Raw genomic sequence first — 10,916 nt, forward strand, 5'->3', positions numbered from 1 at the left:
GTGTGAGACGCGTACCGCCATACTGGGCGAGGTCCTGGTGGAGGTGGTTTTCCGTTGCCTTCCCCTGACCCTAATGGGGATCATGAAGACGACGCAACAACACCCAGTCATCTCAGGGCAAGTGAAAATCCCTGACCCCGCCGGGAATCGAATCTGGGACCCCACACTCGGGCAGCGAGAACGCAATCGCGAGACCACGAGCTACGGACAATCCACTTACGAAGTCATTAAATTACTAAACAACTTTATTTAGCATGTAATAACAGCAGTGGGCCCACAAAAGTGATATTAAATTTTATGATATCATCTAAATACAATAAAAATAAAGAGAGATATTCATTAATGTGAGGCATCGTGCTGAAACATCCCCTTGCAAGATTATGAATGACTGTGCTGGTGAACTTCTGGTTGAGTAAAACTCAACGTACTCAAGCAGTTTTCTCTTTGCTTATTCTGATTATCACTAAACTGACACAAAATATTTATAGAGCAACGCAATCTGACTTCCAATTATTCCTGCAAAAGAATGGCCCTGACTAACAATAACCTATACGTTTCCTGAATCACTTACCTCACAAAAATCTTCGTTACTCGAACTTCTGCAATACAGAGAGCGCCAATACTGCCACCTAAATAAAAGATTCAAACTACTGAAGGCACTAAGTACTGATAGACATAGTTAGCAAATTAAAGATTTTGATAGAGAACAAACAATCTGTTTACCTTAATAATGTTCAAAAGTCATCATATATCTATCAATTCATGACAACCATCTTTACACATTTTCTTTTCCTGGCGGACACACGTCCAGATCGTCCGCTTATAGTAACCTCTCAAAACTCTGGCATCTGTCTCTCCACATCCACCACTCCTGGCGGCTCACCTCCAACTGCGCAACGCTACGCGTTGTTCACATCCAACTGCCCAACACTACAATGCCGAATATACCAACAATGAGTCCAACCATCCACAGACTGCTCACAGCACAGTCAGTGATTTTCATACAGAGCGCTACGTGGCGTTTCCAACATAAAAACCTAAACAGCCTACTTACAATGCTCTTGGTGAAGGTGTTTGTTTCGCGAATTCTTTGACTCACTCTGCAATGAGAGGAAGTAAGAGCTGTTCTTCGTAGAGTTGAAATTTAAGTTACTGCAAATAATGCTTCTCTCGTTTTCTTCTTTTTCTATAATTTACTTACAATTGCAATTAAAAATGTAATATACTTGTACGAAAATATTTAGAATAAATCATTTGTACATGAAAAAATGGGTAGTGTCCTTGACTAATGATCAAAACACTCCGGATCCCAGCTAAGATCACAGTCACTTCTTAAATTTGAATAAAAATTATCACAAATGACGGCAGAAAATTTCTGGACAGCTTCCTATTGTCAATGACCTTGTTGAAGGTCATCAGCATATCCACTTGCCCTTGGAGTGGGAAACTGCCCTTTAAAAGTGTACGAATCAACAGTGATTAACGACATGAGGATGCACATGGTAACGGAAACCACTGTATTAACGACACATAATCTGTATCCACAGCATTTGTGGCCTCTAATAAAGTGTCAGACTGATCTCGCTATTGCCAAATATTGCAGTTTAATTCACCATACGGATTGCCAAGGGGAAGGTGGACATGATTCAAAGACTGAATAACCAACGAAATGGTAACATTCTACGAGTCGGAGTGTGGAGTGCCAGAAGTCTGAATGTAGCAGGAAGAACTAGTGACTCTAAAAAAGGAAATTGAAAGGCTCGGTCTTTATATATTGGGGGCCAGTGTGGTAAAAGGGAGAGAATATTACCATTTTTGATCAGTGCAACGGGATTGGTGGAATCCACAGTGAGCGGAAACGTAGGACAGAGAATGAGTTGCTGTGAACATTTCAGTGATAGGATTATTATCTTCGAAATTGACAGCAAACCAATGCTACTAGCAGTTGCTAAGGTATACGTTTTACACCGCACAAGGAAGGTGAAGAAATATAGAAGGTGCACGAGTATACTGAACGTGTAATTTAGTATGTAAAGAGAGATGGCAGTATAATAATTGTGCGTTGTTGTAAGCTGTAGTAAGGCAAGGAACTGAAGTTGGTGTTATGAGAGAACGTGGGCTCGGTAGTAGGAATGAGAGAGGAGAAAGGAAAATTGACTTCTACAACAAGTTTCAATTAGTAATAGCGAATACACTGTTCAAAAATTACAGGAGGAGGAATTACACCAGGAAATGGTGAGGAGACTTGGAAAGATTTCACGTAGATTACACTGTAGGCAGACAGAGATTCCGTAATCAGATACTGGATTGTAAGGCATGCTCATCACAAGCTCAGATCACAATTTACTTGTGATGAAAATTGGATTCTAGCTTAAGGGAATCGTACGGAAGAAGTGCAATGCTGAATGAGGAGTGATGAGAAGTGTTTGAAGTTTCAAAGGATGTAAATACTGTGATAATGAATACCGATGTATGCAGTGCAGTAGAAGACGAATGGACGTCCCTAAAAAGTGCAATAATAGATGATAAACAGGCTGGTATACGTACAAGGTAAGTAGCTACGAAGAACCTTGGATAACAAAAACAAATACCTCAGTTGACGAAAGAAGAAGTACAAAGGTGATCAGAAAAAGATTGGAATATAGCAATAGAAGTCTCATAGGTTTGAAGCGAGTAGAAACTACAGGGAAGGCGAGGAGAAATGGCTGAAGAAATAAATAAATACAAAATGCGAAAAAACTAAAAAGATACGGTCGTCGGAAGGAAAATTCAGCACATAGAAAAGTCAAAACAAAATGCGGTAAAATTAAAAGCAAACGTGTCAACATAAAAATTGCACTGTTAAACACCGGAAAGAAAACATGGAGGCCTCTTTGAGGAGGAGGCACAATTTAAGAAGAAATGGGAGCCAATGTGGAAGATATAGATAATCCAGCAGCAGAGCTAGTGTTCCATAGAGTACTGGAGGGGACTAGGAAATGCCATTAAGGTCCTAGACCCGATGAAGGGAAACTCCTGATCTACACCTCCAAGCGGTAGAGAGTGGGCAACGTCACTTCATATGATGGCTAACGTAGACAGGGACCGAAGGATGACCGGGATAAGACATCACCCCAGCATCTGCTGGACAGGGCACCCTCTTGCCCTGGAAATGAGAAATCATTTCCAAAGGCGGAAGAACCAGCTGATGGTCAACGGCATAGGATGTGGAAGGCAACGGGAAACCACCACATTAAAGAACTACGGTTATCCCAAGCATCAGCAGTAAACCATGTCAGTATCTTCTGTAAAATTTTCCGGAGATAAAATAGTCCCCCAATCGGATCTCCGGGTGGGGACTGCAAAAGATATAGACAACGTGAAGGAAATGAATCCCAATTTTAACATAGCCACTTGGAATGTGAGAACACTGCTTCAGTGTAGAAAGCTAGAAAATGTAAAACTTGAAATGGAGCGACTGGAAATCGATATCCTGGGCATATCGGAGATGAGATGGCCCCAACCAGGTGATTTCTGGTCTGGAGAATACAGAGTCATTCACACCGGAACTGACCAAGATAGACCGGGAATGGGAGGAGTTGGAATAATTTTGAGGAAAAACTATGGCTCACGTGTCAAGGGACATGTGCAATATAGCTCTCGAATAATACTAGTCAAACTTGAAACTAAACCAAAGGACACTGTGATAATACAAATATACATGCCAACATCCAAAGAAGAAGATGCAGTCATTGACGAAATATACGAAGAAATAAGTGATGCGATGAGAAATGTTAAGGGAGATGAAAACCTGATTGCCATGGGGGACTGGAACGCGATTGTGGGTGAAGACCCGGAGGAAGGAATTGTTGGCAAATATGGACTTGGAAGAAGAAATGAAAGAGGTGATCGACTGATCGAGTTCTGCTCAAAGCACCAATTAGTTGTTGCAAACACACTTTTCCAACACCACAAACGAAGAAGATATACATGGAAGGCCCCTGGAGACCTGAGGAGACAACAGATTGACTACATTCTAGTGAAAGCACGTTTTAGGAACCAGATAAAAGATTGCAGGAGCTATCCATCTGCAGACATAGGCAGTGATCATAACCTGGTCATGATGAAAAGTTCACTGAGATTCAAACGTTTGAAGAAGAAGCCAGTAAAACTTAAATGGTAACTAGAAAAACTGAAAACTGAGGGACTGGCAAAGCACTATGCTCATGAAACAGACAACCTAATTAAAAATTTTCAACATGGTGGAGTAAATGAAGACTGGAATCAGATTAAATCTGGTATATACAAAGCAGCAGAAAAGATAGTTGGAAGAACTGAACCCAAAAACAAGAGGAAATGGATTACAAAAGATATTATTGAGCTTATAGAAAACAGAAGATTATACAAAAATGCAACTGAGGAACAAGGAAAAGCTGAATACAGAAGACTAAGGAATTTAGTTAATAGAGAAGCTAGGAAAGCAAAAGAAAATTTTCTTGGAGAAATGTGCAGGAAAGTAGAAGAAAATATGCAAAACGGAAGAACTGATTTAGCCTACAGAACAGCAAATCAATTTTTTTTAACAAACGTAAAACAGTACTCTCAGGCACAGTAGAAAATAAAGAGGGGAAAATGCTGTTTGGTGAAGACATGCTGAAGAGATGGAAAGAATACATAGAGGAGTTGTATGCTGGAACACCTCTTTCGGAGGAAGTAATAGGAAGAGAAGAGGAAGTAGACGAAGATGACAAGGGAGATGACATTCTGCAAGAAGAATTTGACAGAGCTCTAAAAGAACTACAGGACAACAAAGCAACGGGTATTGATGACATCCCTGCAGAACTAATAAAGAATGCTGGTGACGGCATGAAAATGATGCTGCTTAAACTTATTAGGTCCATCTATAACACAGGAGAGATACCGACAGACTTCCAGAAATGTATCATTGTTCCTATACCAAAGAAGGCAGCAGCTACAAAATGTGAACAGCACCGAACTCTTAGCCTAATATCACATGCATCAAAAATTCTCATAAAAATAGTTCTGAAGAGAATTGAAGAGAAGGTGGAGGATATGCTGAGTGAAGATCAGTTTGGTTTCAGAAGGGGATTGGGAACAGGAGAGGCGATTCTGGCACTAAGACTCATTATCGAAAAGCAATTACAGAAAAATAAACCAACTTATATTGCCTTTATAGACATGGAAAAGGCATTTGATAACGTTATCTGGCAAGAGATGTTCAGAGTGCTGAGGAAAATTGGAATAAAGTACAAAGACATCCGCGTGATACTCAGTTTCTATAAGAATGAGGTGGCAGTGATTAGGAACTGTCACCAGGAACAACAAGCAAATATTAGAAAAGGGGTAAGACAAGGATGTGCTCTCTCTCCTCTTATATTCAATGATTACATCCAGGAAGCTATAGACCAAGTTCGAGAAACTACTGAGGTGGGGATCAAAATTAATGGGCAGAAGATAGACATGGTACGTTATGCAGATGATATTGCTATAGTCACGGAGACAGAAGAAGATCTAGAGGAAGTCCTCAGAACAACGGAAAAAATTCTATACAATCAGTATGGAATGAGAATAAACAAGAAAAAGACTAAAGTGATGGTATGCAGTACAGGAGCAGAATATGAACCTCCGAGAATTAGAATTGGAAGAGAGGAGCTGGAAGTGATACAGGAATTTACTTACCTGGGAAGCAAAATCACAAGGGATGGTAGAAGCCGGAAAGAAATTGCGACCAGAATACAAAAGGCCAAAATTGCATTTAATCGGAGAAGGAACTTACTCACCAGCAACAACATCAGTCTGAAAATAAGGAAACGCATCATGAAAGGTTTCGTTTGGAGTGTGGCCCTATATGGATGTGAAACTTGGACAGTTGGAAGAGCAGAGAGAAGACGGCTAGAGGCCCTGGAGATGTGGTGCTATAGAAGGATGATGAAGATCAGCTGGACAGACAAAGTAACAAATGAAGAGGTGCTTAGAAGAGTACAGGAAACCAGATCTCTGTGAAGGCACATACAAACAAGAAGAGACAAACTTGTAGGGCACATCCTACGACACAACAATATCATTGGAACAATAGCAGAAGGAGTTATTGAGGGAAGGAATCGGCGGGGGCGACCAAGGATATCATACATGCAACAGATCATGAATGACGTTGGATGTAACACATATGTGGAAATGAAGAGGAAAGCAGACAGAAGAGAGGAATGGCGCTCCGCTGCAAACCAACCTCAGGGTTGAACACTAAAAGAAGAAGCAGAAGAAGAGCTTTGGAAGACTTGAGATCAGATACAGCAGAACAGATAGTTAGTATTCCTTAGGAATTTCTAAAATAATTCGGGAAAAAGCCAACCAAACGACTATTCAAGTTGGTTTGTAGAATCTGAGTCTGGTGACATACCTTCAGACATTCCGAGAAAGGTCACCCGTACGTTCCTCAAGGTAGCCAGAACGGATGTGTGCGAGAACAATCGCACAATCATCTGAAAACGTCATGCCTTAAAGCTGCTCCGAAGAACAATATGCAGAAGAGTGAAACAGGAAACTGAGGTTTTGTTATGTGACGGTAAGTGTAACTTTCCGAAGAATGAGGGCAGCACAGACACGGTTCTGACGCTACTCTCATTTACAGGAATGTCTACTTAGAAAATGCATAAGATAATACGTAATGCTACAAAATGTTCAAAATTCTCCGGAAATAGGTACAAGCTATAAGGAAAGACGGATGGTATACAATATGCACAAGAATCAAGAGGAAGAATAAGAATGGAAGATTAAGAACGAAGTACTCTGATTAGAAAGGCAGCAGAGAGGAATATTGTCTTTCGCCCCTGGTATTCAATATTTACGTCTAAGAAGCACTGACGTAAATAAGTGAAAGATTCAGGAGTGACACATTCTCGACCTGTACACTTTAATAATAAGTATTACTCTACAGCCACAAATTTTGTTTTTATTGCCGACTACCTGTTTCGTACTGCATACTGAAACCAGTGGCCGGTAGGCAAAATAAATAATTGTGACTATAGACTGTCGGAAGGACAGACTCAGCATATAGGAAAGTCAAAACAACCTTTGGTGACATTAAAAGCAACGGTGGTAACATTAAGAGTGCAGCGGGAATTCCACTGTTAAATGCAGAGGAGAGAGCAGATAGCTGGAAAGAATACATTGAAAGCCTCTATGAGGGTGAAGATTTGTCTGATGTGATAGAAGAAGAAACAGGAGTCGATTTAGAAGAGATAAGGGATCCAGTATTAGAATCGGAATTTAAAAGAGCTTTGGAGGACTTGCGCTCAAATAAGGCAGATGGGATAGATAACATTCCATCAGAATTTCTAAAATCATTACGGGAAGTGGCAACAAAATGACTATTCACGTTGGTGTGTAGAATTTATGAGTCTGGCGACATATCATCTGACTTTTGGAAAAGCATCATCCACACAATTCCGAAGACGGCAAGAGCTGACAAGTGCGAGAATTATCGCACAATCAGCTTAACAGCTCATGCATCGATGCTGCTTACAAGAATAATATACAGAAGAATGGAAAAGGAAATTGAGAATGCGCTAGGTGACGATCAGTTTGGATTTAGGAAAAGTAAAGGCACGAGAGAGGCAATTCTGACGTAACGGCTAATAATGGAAGCAAGGCTAAAGAAAAATCAAGACTCGTTCATAGGATTTGTCGACCTGGAAAAAGCGTTCGACAATATAAAATGGTGCAAGCTGTTCAAGATTCTGAAAAAAGTTGGGGTAAGCTATAGGGAGAGACGGGTCATATGCAATATGTACGACAACCAAGAGGGAATAATAAGAGTGGACGATCAAGAACGAAGTGCTCGTATTAAGAAGGGAGTAAGACAATGCTGTAGCCTTTCGCCCCTACTCTTCAATCTGTACATCGAGGAAGCAATGATGGAAATAAAAGAAAGGTTCAGGAGTGGAATTAAAATACAAGGTGAAAGGATATCAATGATACGATTCGCTGATGACATTGGTATCCTGAGTGAAAGTGAAGAAGAATTAAATGATCTGCTGAACGGAATCAACAGTCTAATGAGTACACAGTATGGTTTGAGAGTAAATCGGAGAAAGACGAAGGTAATGAGAAGTAGTAGAAATGACAACAGCGAGAAACTTAACATGAGGATTGATGGTCACGAAGTCAATGAAGTTAAGGAATTCTGCTACCTAGGCAGTAAAATAACCAATGACGGACGGAGCAAGGACATCAAAACCAGACTCGCTATGGCAAAAAAGGTATTTCTGGCCAAGAGAAGTCTACTGATATCAAATACCGGCCTTAATTTGAGGAAGAAATTGCTGAGGACGTACGTCTGGAGTACAGCATTGTATGGTAGTGAAACATGGATTGTGGGAATACAGAACAGAAGAGAATCGAAGCATTTGAGATGTGGTGCTATAGACGAATGTTGAAAATTAGGTGGACTGATAAGGTAAGGAATGAGGAGGTTCTACGCAGAATCGGAGAGGAAAGGAATATGTGGAAAACACTGATAAGGAGAAGGGACAGGATGATAGGACATCTGCTAAGACATGAGGGAATGACTTCCATGGTACTAGAGGGAGCTGTAGAGGGCGAAAACTGTAGAGGAAGACAGAGATTGGAACACGACAAGCAAATAATTGAGGATGTAGGTTGCAAGTGCTACTCTGAGAAGAAGAGGTTAGCACAGGAAAGGAGTTCGTGACGGGCCGCATCAAACCAGTCAGTAGACTGATGGAAAAAAAAGAAAAGAAAAAAAAACTAAAATTTACGTTATTAGTTTAGCAATGAGATTAAAATTGACTATGGTACTGCATACTGAAACCAGTTGCCGGTAGGAGAAATAAATAACCGAGACTATAGGCTAAAATTTATATTATTAGTTTAGCAATGAGATTAAAATTAGCGGTGGCAGGAGGTCAGTGTTAAGAATCGGTAATGGTAGTGCTATTAATTGTGCAAGTGAGGTAGAACGGCAGGGCGTGCTGAGTGACAGGGACAGTGTAACGAGCATGATCTGAGAGTAAACCGAAGAAAGACGGAAATGGCAGAAATGACATTAGTGATAAACTTAGCATCAAAACTGAGGACCGTAGCCGGCCGCTGTGCTCGAGCGGTTCTAGGCGCTTCAGTCCGGAACTACGCTGCTGCTACGATCGCACATACACACGGGAACCTCGTTCATTCAGAGTAGGTGGGACTGGATGTAATCCAGATTACAGAAAAAACGTATAGTCCGATGACGATGTTTGGATTGTGGGGTGCTCAACTGTGCGGTCATCAGCTCCCGTACAAAGTCACAATTTTTACACAGTCTAATGTAACCATTCTCACGAATGATGAGGATACCAAGAGGACAACACAAACATTCCTTCCCCAGCTACAGAAAATGCCCAACCCGACCGGAAATCGAACCCAGGACCCCATGATCCAAAGCCAGCAACGCTAGACACTAGACCACGAGCTGCGGACTCTCGATAAGCCGAAAATACTCTACTACATACCGATATTGTAATATATGCACACTAAGGCAAAAAGCGATGCACCGCGAAGAAATAATGCGAATGGGGCTGAAGTCGGTATATGTGTTGTACATGTACATACAAACAAATGATTACAATTTCAGAAAAAAATTGAATGATTTGAATTGGATGATTTATTGAAGAGAAAGAGCTTCACAAATTGAGCAAGTAATTAACTCTGTCATTCGCCTTTCCATTGATTGACACCGTTGGTGGATGTCCCCCTGAGGAATATCATGACAGATTGTGTGCAATTGGCACGTTAGGTCGTCTAAATCCCAGGCTTGTTCGAGGGCCCTGCCCATGATGCTCCAAACGTTCTCACGTAACACTTTGCCATCCGGCGACACCACAGTGGTTTCGTGAGCATAGTATCGCGCTGTGGCCAGTGACAGTGCTTTAGTATCTTTTATATTCTGTTGGTGTTTTGTTTAGATATCAATAAGTTATATACGGCAACAAGTTTTTTGTTTTTGTAAGTACTTGTACATTTTCGTCATGGCAGACGAAAGATACGATACGATTTTTTACGATGAATGCTTGGATGTCTTGTCTGACGTTCCGTACGACTTGGCCAATTGGGAAGACGACATTGGATATAAAACAAAAGAAAGTGAAGCAGAATCGTCGGAAGATAGTGAAATACGTCCAAGATACATTCGGCAAACGCTACGGTTGATAACTGTGTCGGATGAATCAGACGAAGAAAACAGGCTATGATTTACTGAGGGCCAATAATAAATTTGAAGGATCTCCGTGTCCACACATATTTCCCAAAGATACACAGAACGTTGTGGATATCGTAGAATTATACAGGGTGATTCAAAAAGAATACCACAACTTTAAAAATGTGTATTTAATGAAAGAAACATAATATAACCTTCTGTTATACATCATTACAAAGAGTATTTAAAAAGGTTTTTTTCACTCAAAAACAAGTTCAGAGATGTTCAATATGGCCCCCTCCAGACACTTGAGCAATATCAACCCGATACTCCAACTCGTTCCACACTCTCTGTAGCATATCAGGCGTAACAGTTTGGATAGCTGCTGTTATTTTTCGTTTCAAATCATCAATGGTGGCTGGGAGAGGTGGCCGAAACACCATATCCTTAACATACCCCCATAAGAAAAAAATCGCAGGGGGGAAGATCAGGCCTTCTTGGAGGCCAGTGATGAAGTGCTCTGTCACGGGCTGCCTGGCGGCCGATCCATCGCCTCGGGTAGTTGACGTTCAGGCAGTTACGACAGATATGTACCAATGTGGTGGCGCTCCATCCTGCTGAAATATGAATTGTTGTGCTTCTTGTTCGAGCTGAGAGAACAGCCAATTCTCTAACATCTCCAGATACTGTAGTCCAGTTACAGTAGCACCTTCGAATAAAAAGG

The sequence above is a fragment of the Schistocerca gregaria genome, chromosome 1, assembly GCF_023897955.1.
Source record: "Schistocerca gregaria isolate iqSchGreg1 chromosome 1, iqSchGreg1.2, whole genome shotgun sequence".
NCBI classification, from domain to species: domain Eukaryota; kingdom Metazoa; phylum Arthropoda; class Insecta; order Orthoptera; family Acrididae; genus Schistocerca; species Schistocerca gregaria.